Here is a 10923-nt window from a genome sequence, read left to right as displayed (position 1 = left end):
GCGCCACACTCAATTCTCCGCATTTCTTTTAGTTGTGGGGAACTTGCAGGGGCGGAAAAATTGCTTGCTTTAGGTGCACTTCACAAAATTTCGTCTCCAAGGAAACTTCACCCCCTTCCCTTCCGGAGTGTTTGGTACTGGAAGGTGCTAGTATGGTAAGTTTTTGAGAACATTCGGTCTAAAAGTTTCAAGGGAAACGCGCGTTAGTTGTCGCAGTTACAATTTTTGCTGATGTTGTTATTGGGGTGGACTGACGTACTTCCCACCTCAGGTTCGGCAGGGTTACTAACCCTCATCTTTAAAAATGAAAACCCATAACTTTGGCCCCCAACCCCAAGTTAGCCAGGTCCTTTTCGCCAATGCCGAAAACGAACAGCTTCCCTTGAGGTTGATCCTTCACGGCTGTGTGGAAAAGACACCAGCTGCTCACCTGTACCCATGAATTCTGTACCGCTTGACCGCCCCAGGTCATCAGGTTCCCCCGAGACCCAGATGGCAGCCTCGCGGAGCCTAGGTCCTGCACTACTTCCAAGGTCCAAAAATGTTCGTAAAATTTCTTGCCTTACCATTGCTTTAAAGATTGCTGCTTACTTTCTTAAAATTACTTCCATACTTCAATGGAACTTCTTATTGGGGACTATTTGAAATGGTATTGCTTTAAAAATTTCCCCAAACATAAATTGGTTATTGTGAAATCTGAAGACTTAGGAGGAAATGAGTAAGTGAACAATTAGTGTTTTCAAGTAAGCTGGGTTGGTGAAACGAAGTGCAACTTTTGGAAAAATTGTGTTTTATCTTCTTCAGCTTACGAAACCACAACAATAAAACACCCATTACCACTAATAGTACACTTGCCGTTACCTAATCTTAACTCATTAACGTAATCATTTTCAAAACTAAAAAAATAGGTATAGCCTGCAGAAAAATGGAGATGTGCTAACAATTAGCATTGAATGGCGAATCTCCAAATCACGCGAGGCACTTTCAATTTGTACCTGAATCAAACTTTTTTTTTCTGTCGGCGTCGGTAAAAATAAGTAATTAAGGTGGAGGAGGTAATTACTTTTAATGGAACCCCTCTACGTACGTATCGCGAAGGTTTTTCTCTCTCTCGCGCGCAGTTTACCGGCGACGACGAAGGCGTGCAGGTGAGCGTATTCACCTGTTGGTTGGCGGCGGCGGCGTCATCCACCTGATACGTTGTAAACAATTGCGTACAAATTCTGGTAGCCGATTGCATCACAATCCCATTGTAAATGTGAACGCGGTGTGTCGTGCTTTCTAAATTGTAAAAAAAAATATTTACCTACCTGCATAGAAAGTTGTGGAATATGCATATATAAAAAAAGGTCGTGAAATGTCAGTGAATTTATGCAATTGAATGTGAGTGAGATTTTTTTCGAAATTATTTGAGTGCTGAAATGCAAGACCTGTATTTCTACGGTTTGTGATTTTCATACTCGTATTGACAAACAAAAAAAATGCGAACTACAGACGGACGGATGTGGCACTTCCTTTACTTGCATTGCACCTTTTGTTACCGTAACGACTTTTTAAGTAGGTAATAACAGGTGCAGCTAAGAATTACAAAATTTCATTTCGTTTTCTCCCACATTTGCGATTCAATGCAAAATTGTTCGGTACGTAGGCGCTCTCATTGAATAAAAACGAGAGCGCTGCTCGAGCGTCGCAACGCCCCAATTAAAAAACACAATCAGTGAGATTTTCGCTCGTCCAATTTACAATAAATAAATGCAATTAAAAACTGCGCCAATCTCTCTCTCCGTATTAATAATTCACTTCCGCTTTAGCACATTACTAATTAATGGTACTCGAAAAAGAAGTGTAAATCTAGACCGTCAGTGAGGGTATGTTTTAATTAATTCGTTAATTAAGGGAAAGTTGGTTTAATTTCTCTTTTCGATTTACGTGCGCGATGCATTTCACCCTGAAACATTTGGAGACCCTCTTCGTGCTCTTCTGTTTGTGATATGAATAAATTTGTGCTTCTGGTACTCACCTGCACTTTTCTACTTTCACTCTCTTTGCTTTTTGTAGTGATTCCCTTTAAACTTTCATTGTTTCCTCTTTATATTTTGATCATAAACTCTTCTTATCTTTGCATAATTATGGTGTCGGACTACATTGAAGGTTGTCTTCATGTCTCTTCAAATGTGTTAAAAATTAGTGGAAGGTTGTAATTTGTTTATAAATTATTATTTACATTAGGTACACCAAGAACACCTTCAAGTATTTAAATATTTTTTACAAGTATGATGCTATCAGTTTAGAACTAGCAATTATTTACATATTTCCATGTGAAAGTGTTCGGATTGAATTATTCAATTAATTAACATTTAAAAGGGCACCCTGTGTTGGGAGTGTTAGAAATGAGGGTTTTTATTAGCTAGACCACGTAAATCCGATGTTGCCCTTAAAAATTCGCTCACTAACACAATTTCTGTCCCCAGGTATATTTTCCCCTAGAGTTTTTTTTAAATTTGTGAATTGAAAACAATCGAAATAACATGAAAACCACTAATTTTAGAATATCTAGAATTAATATCTGAAATAAAAAAGAAGACATTCCATTTGAAAAATTTAAAAAACTGGAAAATATTGTGAACACTCTGTAAATGATTGTGAAAAATCATTCGATTATTCGAATAACCGGCATTTTTTGTAGGCGCCCCCAAAATCTTATTGTTTTACGTCTAATAGTCACTGAGATACAAACCGTCAAAGTCAAAAATTCTTCGAAATTTAGCATGTCAAAGCAGAGTGATAATCGACTCAATCTGTCATTGGGCACCCTGTAGCAAGAGTATACAGGGTCTTTCTTTTACAGGGACACCTTTTTTCCTTAAAATACAAATATCTCTAAAACGGTCAAAGGTATTGTCTGGTAAATTGGTTTTAATTTTCAAAAAGGAATCTAAATGTGGAATAAAAAATGGGGGTTGCCATTTAAAATAAGGAAGTTTGTTCTGAACTATTAGAAAACTACCACTAAAAAAAAGTTTGTAGTTGAGAACCTTTGTGTGTAAATTTTTCGAAATTTTTATAGGCGTATCTTTTCTACCTTTCCATATAAGGCTAGTTGTCCCTGTAAAAGAAAGACCCTGTATACTCTTGCTACAGGGTGCCCAATGACAGATTGAGTCGATTATCACTCTGCTTTGACATGATAAATTTCGAAGAATTTTAAGGGTGAAAATCACCTCGTCGACGGAATTGCAAAAAATATGTCTCCCCAGGTAAAATTTTGTATGTTAATTTGCAAAAAACTGAAGGGTGGATTCTGTTTAGCAAAAAAAGGGTAACGTTTCTCGTTTTTTAATTAAATCTCAACGATCATCCCATTAGGGACATTACGAATGTAGAACTTGGGTGGCTTCGGCCGCTCCCAAGGATCTAAAGTGTCACAAAGAGCTAAACTACTGCACTTTAAACGCAAACGTAAAAACAAGCAATACCGTTCTTGCACTACTCCATTTTCCCATCGAACACATCTTTTACTACACCGGAATAATTCAGTAAACATATGCAGACATCAACGTAACAGTAAAAAGATTAATGACCGCTGACCATTGAACGCAAAGTGCGCGAGCTGCGGCTAATAAAATCAGCTAGAATTAAAAATTAATTTTTGTTATAAGAAGCTATTCCTCCCCGATGGAATTAACTCAATTAGCGCACCGTGAAATTATACTATAAATTAAAACCGGAATCATCAATCGGCAAGTTTTTTTATTCACATCGATGGCTTCTTTTTCATTACATAAATCGCGATTACCTTTTTTATTGCAGAGGTACTCGTTATCGTTTCCTGTGTGCGAGACGAGTCGCTTTGCTTCTTTAGTTTTTCTAACACGCCGCCGAGAATTTTAATTGTTACCCGGCGGAATCGCCTTGAAATTTGCGGTTGAACTTGAACAGGATTATAGGAATTAGAAACTTTATAGGATTCATCCTGTTAGTGGGTGGGAAACGTGTCACGCAATGCGATCGCATTTGTTACGTTTGCATAGTAATTACGTCCACGGGTGCAATTTAGGAACGCACAATGTGATCGGATTTCGGATTGGAAGGGCATGAGTATAGGTTTATTGTTCTTATTACCAATCGAGATGGTTGGACAATTTTTGCGGTCTCCAGAACGAGAAGAAGCTTCAAATTGTTTTTGATTGACCGAAATGTTGTTCTGAAGATGGTTTTCTGCGGGAATGAACAGATTTCATCTCGGATTTCATTAAAAAGAGGAGCTTGTAAGGAATTCGGAAGTTATGTTATGGGTAAGACCATTGGAGTTCCATTGATTGAGTCCCATTAACACAAAATCATTATTCACAAAGTTGTGTCTGTATACCGAGTGAAAATGTCCACAAGGGGTTGCAATATTTCATACAAAATTCATTATGTCTTAAACCTTCAGGGTAGTACCACTGAATTCCGATTGATAACACTAAATAGTAAATAAGCTTGGCTATATGGCCATTATTAACAAAGTTCTATCTATAATTGATTGTCTGCAAGGGGGTGCTTCTTCTCGGAGTCCACAATTCTAGGATTGGTTGGACGCAGTCCTCCACCTTGTCCTATTCTGCCGTAATCTTTTCATTTCTTCCCTTGCCTACGTCCCTAACTATTTGGTCTATGTAACTAAGCCTATGTCGTCCTACCCCTCTCTCGCTCTCTGACCTACGTTCTATAGCTAACTGTGTCTGAGCACGTGCCCTATTAGTCCAGTACGTGGGTATCAAAAAGAGGTGTTTGAATGCAAAAGGTGGGGTAGTAGCGATTTTTTAGTATTTTGTTAGGCTTGGGGCCCTAATGGGTTATACTCTTTAACTTTGTATAGAACATCTTTTGTCGTGAAAGTCACCGTTTTTGAGTTATTATCAAAAAAACAAATTTTTGTACCTAAAATCCAAGATGGCGCACGCGTCTCGAGGTCAAAACTTGCATTTTTCAGTACGGCCCAAAGCTTAATATCATACAAAAAAATATTCCAAAACCCACTCGTGGGTATTGCCGCGTAACACAAAGTATTGAAACGACGCATCGTCACCAAAAGCACACAAAATGTCGAATCTGCATATTGAAGCGCATCCACGTCCAGAGGAAGAGAGGAGTTATAAGTTATAAAGTTTCAAAGAAATATTACCATACATAAGTAAGTTGGCTATGAGCAGCCTGTGTAGTCACTGCGTATGCCCACATAATTTTTACTATGTGCGAAATGTTTGCCTTTACTAGAAGCGTCTGTGGTTAAAATTTCATAGAAATATCCCCATAAATATGAAAGTTGGCATTGCGCAGTCTGCGCAAAATATGGAGTTAAATGAAACTGATCGAATTGGGCAAATATAGACCATAACAGCTATCAATTAGCGAAAACCCGAAGTCTCTAGGTGGCCCAGGGGCCGAGATCTCGATGGAACGGACGGACGGACGGACGGACGGACGGACGGAAACACGAGCACATAAGCTTTACCTCAACTTCGTTGTGTTACGCTAAAAATCGCTACCACCCCCACCTTTTACATTCAAAAATTCTTTGTACGGTTTTCCACGAAGTTTTCCACATTTCCCTATTTTCCTGTACTAGCTCCAAGACTGATTCGTTTCTTACCCTGTCCATCCAGCTAATCCTCATTATCCTTTTATAGCACCACATTTCTATCCTACTTTTGTCTTCCCTGCCTATTGTCCAGGTTTCGCACCCGTTTTCAGCAGCCGTTTCCTAATTCCTATATTTATCCCAGATCTTAGCAGGTCCCGCTTTTGTTCAAATACTTCTTAGTCTGCGCTATCCTTGCTACGATTATCTTGTGTAACCTTACTACCTAAATACCAAAATTCCTTTACATGCTTTCAAGTGTCGTTTCCTATTCGGATCTTTGTCTTTTTCCTATCCTCAATTGGTTTTTTCTTGTTGATTTTCATACTGTAGTTTCTAGTATTTCATCCATACCGTTTAATCCTGTTTCTAGATCTCTTTCCCTTTCTGTTAGTATTTCTGTCGCCCTGCACTTTAACCCCTAAGTTAAAATCCTGCTTTACTCTATTTAAACCTTCCTCTATGTAAAGGTTAAATATTGCCGGTGACAAAGCGCACCCTGTCTAACTCCCCTCTGCACCTTGGCCTCCGCCTCTCCACCCTCTTCTTAATCACCACGCTCTGTTCCTTGGAGAGGTTGTAAATTACGCTCCTATGTTCATATGCTATCCTCGCTTCCTTCATTATCCCAAATATAGTGTTCCAATTAAATTGCCCCTATTACACTTACCCCTACAGTATCTGAATCTAACCTTACCATCTCTCTTTTTACATTTTCTAATCTACCTATCCTCCTTAAACTCCTTACATTCTATGCTCCTACTCGTAGAATGTATTCCTTAGGCGCTTTTTTGCTCCCCTTAGAATCCGACTGCCTCGTGCACAGCAGTGCGGGATTCTGGACCATTCCATATCCACCTGGGGTTCCCTTTTTTTAAAATACGCCATTTCCGTTGTAAAAGTGTGCAAGCTGCGCTTCCTGGGGAAAGATTCGATGGTGGTTTCTCGTGGCCTTCTACCAATATTTTTTAAAAAATTCATAATTCCTTATAAGACCCCTGGGTAGCACTATTTATAATTACAGCACTTAACAAAGTTCCTTCCATAATTCGTTTCCCGTATGAAAGTATAAGATGCAAGGGCGAGGGGAAAATCACTGTATAAAATTTTGGTGTATTTTTGTAGAATTTCGTTTAGAATTTCGGAATTTTAGTGTAGGTACACAAAATTTGAAGTGGTTTACCCCTCATGCAAGAAGTTGCAACATTTTAAAAAAAAATTGTGGGTAGCACCATTGGAGTTCTACAACAATCTCGAATTGTTGAGTTATATTAATGAATAATAAAAATAATTTAAATAATATGTTATAAAGGCCTTTCTTTCGTTAAATCGCTAATTACTCTTAGTAATTATTGACAGAAAAATAAGGGCGAACGTTTATTTGATAGATACAAAAATAATGCGTAGTTTGGCATTGATTTTGCTGATCTCAATGCCAAAAGTGAGCAATTTACTGTTTGTAAACAAAAGGCATCCAAGCGAGAAATCAATTCGATTACAAAACAGGTGCCTCTATAGCAGTGGTTCCCAAACTTCTTTCCATGGAAAACTAAAATTTCCCATGCCCTCTTTCCCTATTAAAAAAATAAAAAAACTGCTTTTCCTACGAAACACGTAAAAAATCACATATTATACACGGTGAGGTTTTTTCATTTTCACTATGAGGACTCGTAAACTCTAAAAGATACGCTTAAATGGGCAAATTTATGCAGATTAATTTTCCCTTTCAAAGTTTCTTTTAGCTTTACAAATAGCGAAGTTATAAACAACAAAAAACAAAAATGCGATTTTGGAGAATGCGCTGGTGTTAATTTATTTTCAAAAATATCAAAAACCAATTTTAACAAACCCTTGGTAATTTTACGAAACATAAATTATTCCCAGGGGTGCGCGCCCCGCAGTTTCGAGATCACTGCTCTTTAGATTAAAATTATCTGTCCGCCCGTCCGTCCGTGGATTTATAATACTTTAAAAAGCTATAGACACAATTACGAAATATTACAGCTCTAATATGATTTCCGGATGAGTGTTTAGGTATCTGACTATATTCGTCACGTTGTTTGCATCTCGTGATTCTATTGCATATGCAGATGATATGCAAATCTGGTGTGGCTGGCCTTCACAGTGGAATTCATTCAATTTGAGCCGCCTAATTCGTTATCAAAGAGTCCCAAACTGAAGGTGACGCAGTGCTTTTATCATTCAGTTCTAAAGATGATGTGGCCGCAGTAATAACTAAAAATCCGAAAATTAAATCAAAACTATAGTCCAGCTTTTAGAGTTTCGAATCAATTCATTATAAGGGTTCGAGATGTCATCTATTGACAAGAGTAAACTGCCAAACAGTTTCTATTTAATTAACAACTTGGAACTGGAGCACTTGCACATATATAGTGACCGGTTTAGCAATAACACCAATTACTCTCGCACCCCCAAACAGTTTTAATTTATTTAACAAGGTATGAATGGGGCAATTAATTACAAAGTTGCAATTTAGTGAGCAATTAATATAGCGTAGAGACTTTTACGCTTGTAAGTTGGTGGCACCTCCAACCCTTAGTAGACAATTTATCACAGCAACTAATTCGAAACTTTAATTTTTATAGCATAGCATAGACATAGAAGTTGCTGATTCGAAAAAAAATTCTAAACCCTCCTTTGCAATGTATTTTTACTCCAAGTACAGGGTGGGTCTAATATTTCGCGGGCTAACTTAATGTCTTGAAGATAAGATTTTTTAATAGAGTGCTTTTGTGTATTGAATATTCTCCACATTTTGAAAATATTTTGTTCACACCATGTATAATTAAAAATATTTTTAAATTGTGAAGAATATTCAACCATATAATACAAAGGCACTTCATAAAATTTTATCTTCCACACACAACGTGTATAGGGTATTCATATATTTAGCAAAATAGCATTTTTTATACGGAACGGTGGTACGTAATACAAAACAGAACAACGTTTTAAGGAAGAACACTAATACTTGTTTACAAGTGGAACGTTTTTATAATACTCCTTTCAGTTTTTCAGCAAAGCGCATAATTTAAAAATATGCAGATAAGCCCTTTCCCAATGGCTAAACACTTTAATACAAATTACAATGGCAAATGTAAATTTATTCACGGATGGAAATACTTCTAGCCAAAAAAATCTAATTCCTCTGGATGCATTTGTATTCTTCCTAAGTTTATAATACTGTCGTTGCGTGTGATTGGGGGAGGACGATTTTAGGTAGGTACACTCTCTCTAAAAATTCATTCACTTGAGCTGAACCGTTATCTTTAGAATTAAAAATCGCTTTTTTTATTGTTGCATATAAAAATGCAGTTATGTCCAAGAACTGGTGCACCCAATACGGCCATCATTATCATCATTAGTTTTCTCTTTACTCCCTCATACCCTTCTTCTACCTCCTTCAGATCGTCAACCAATTTCCTTCTTTTTCTTCCCCTTTCCATTCTCCCTGCAAGTTCCCCCTATTAATTCCTTCAACAAACAGTTCTTTCTTAGTACATGTCCAATCCAGTTAATTTGCTTCGCTTCATGATCTTTAACATACATCTTTCCTCTCCAATTCTACCTAATACTTCCATATTACTGATCGGGCCATTTGATATTCATTATTCTTTTCCAGGTCCACAATTTAAAAGCTTCCAATCTTTCCTGATCTCTTTTCACTGCCGAACACTCCATACAAAACATTTTATCAATCTGAATTGCATAAAATCATCCTCGACTATTAAATGCTTGTTCTCCATCGCTATTCCGGTCTTAATTTCGTCTTTCACTTTTCCTCCACTTGTTCTATCCTCAGCCCATCTACCATTACTGTTATATCTTCCTGCACTCTCTTTTGCTTTGTTCTTATGAATTCTTAGGCCATACTCTATCTTTTCTACCAATATTTCAAGAGTATAATTACTAAGAATCCTCTTCCCTGCAATGTTCATACCATATTATCTCCATTTCCAACATACATATTTCCTCTGTCTTCTACATAATAAATTAAACAGAGTTGGTGATAAACGGCATTCCTCTTCTTCCGATATCAAACCAATGTATCTTTTTACAGCCCTGATGTTTGCTTTTTGTTTCATATAAGTTTCGTATTAGTCATCTTTCTCTCCAGTTGACAACTTTCCTCTTTAGCATTACTAACAGTTTCTCCCAGTTTACCCAATCGAATGCCCTAAGGATGTCAACAAAAGCTACATAAAGGTCTTTCCTTTTTCTCAATATCTTTCGCCGATCATTCTCACCACCCCTATTGCGTCTCTCCTGCTCATTTCTTTTCTGAAACCAAACTGCTCCTCCCTATATTCTCCTCCATAACTTTCTTCACCCTTCTATTCAATATTTTCAATAAGATCTTTGCTGTGTGTGTCATTAGGCTGATTGTTCCACATTCTTTTTTGGAACATATGCTTTTTAGGTAGAAATACGGTTTCTGAACAGAGAAAATCCTCTAGTCACGGCCGTAATTTTTATTACAAAGAGATGTAATTTCTTTGGTTCCCTTTGCAGACATTTCAAAAAATCTATGCGAATATTATCGACTCCTACTGCCTTCTCATCCTTCATTTCTTCCTTTTTTATCTCCACTGTAATAGAAGATTAAATGTTCTCCTCTACCCATCTCACTTCACTGACACCAATAAAGTCCATATTAGTTTTTAGCATTTCTCTTTTTGGGTTTTACAGTTTCTCGCCCTGAAGAAGGCGAAGCCAATCATATTCCTCTCTTTCTTCTTGGATGCACACTTCAGAGCTTCTCACTTTCGGTACGGTAACATCTTCGTGATTTTTCTCTTGTTAAAAATTGCTTCGGCTACGAATTACATTAAATCTCTGTGCACTGTTGTGAAACGATCCTTTCCATTATAATAAATTTCGAAAAATCATTCGAAGTCCATTTTCGAACAGTTATTTAGCACACTAACGTTACCTCGACTATTTGCAATATAAATTCCTGCTCTTTTTTTTATATACAATTGCTCACACCTACTTATAAGGTAACTGTTTTGTAATTAAAATTTAAATATTTAGTGCAGATGGTACATTGTATTAATTGCGTAAACCTTTTTTTTTTAATTGTTTATATACACTTTCTAAGAGTGCCGCATTCCGTTCTTTATGGACTTTTCCAATTTTATCTTATAAACAATTCGTTGGGCCAGTTGGTAGACGTCGTTAAATTTCGCTCAAAAATTTTGGAATGGAAATATTTATTTAATTGTCATAGGTTGCGTGTGCAAATTAAATGGTGTCAGTGCTTTATTTATAAGTTGTAATGG

General features: G+C 37.1%; 1 protein-coding gene across 6 annotated transcripts in view; it reads left to right on the top strand.

The window, feature by feature from the left end:
* The first annotated feature begins 1132 nt into the window (after positions 1–1132).
* Positions 1133–10923, top strand: part of LOC116175402 (partitioning defective 3 homolog) — a 28512-nt gene continuing 18721 nt past the window's right edge. For all 6 annotated transcript variants that reach the window (XM_031493509.1, XM_031493507.1, XM_031493508.1 and 3 more), the window contains exon 1: positions 1133–1383. The gene's annotated coding sequence lies outside the window, so the exon portion shown is untranslated. The remainder of the gene's footprint in view (positions 1384–10923) is intronic.

This window comes from Photinus pyralis, unplaced genomic scaffold, assembly GCF_008802855.1.
Source record: "Photinus pyralis isolate 1611_PpyrPB1 unplaced genomic scaffold, Ppyr1.3 Ppyr1.4_LG7, whole genome shotgun sequence".
Lineage (NCBI taxonomy): Eukaryota > Metazoa > Arthropoda > Insecta > Coleoptera > Lampyridae > Photinus > Photinus pyralis.
Note: the sequence above shows the minus strand (reverse complement) of the source record. Positions and strands in the feature narration are given on the sequence as shown.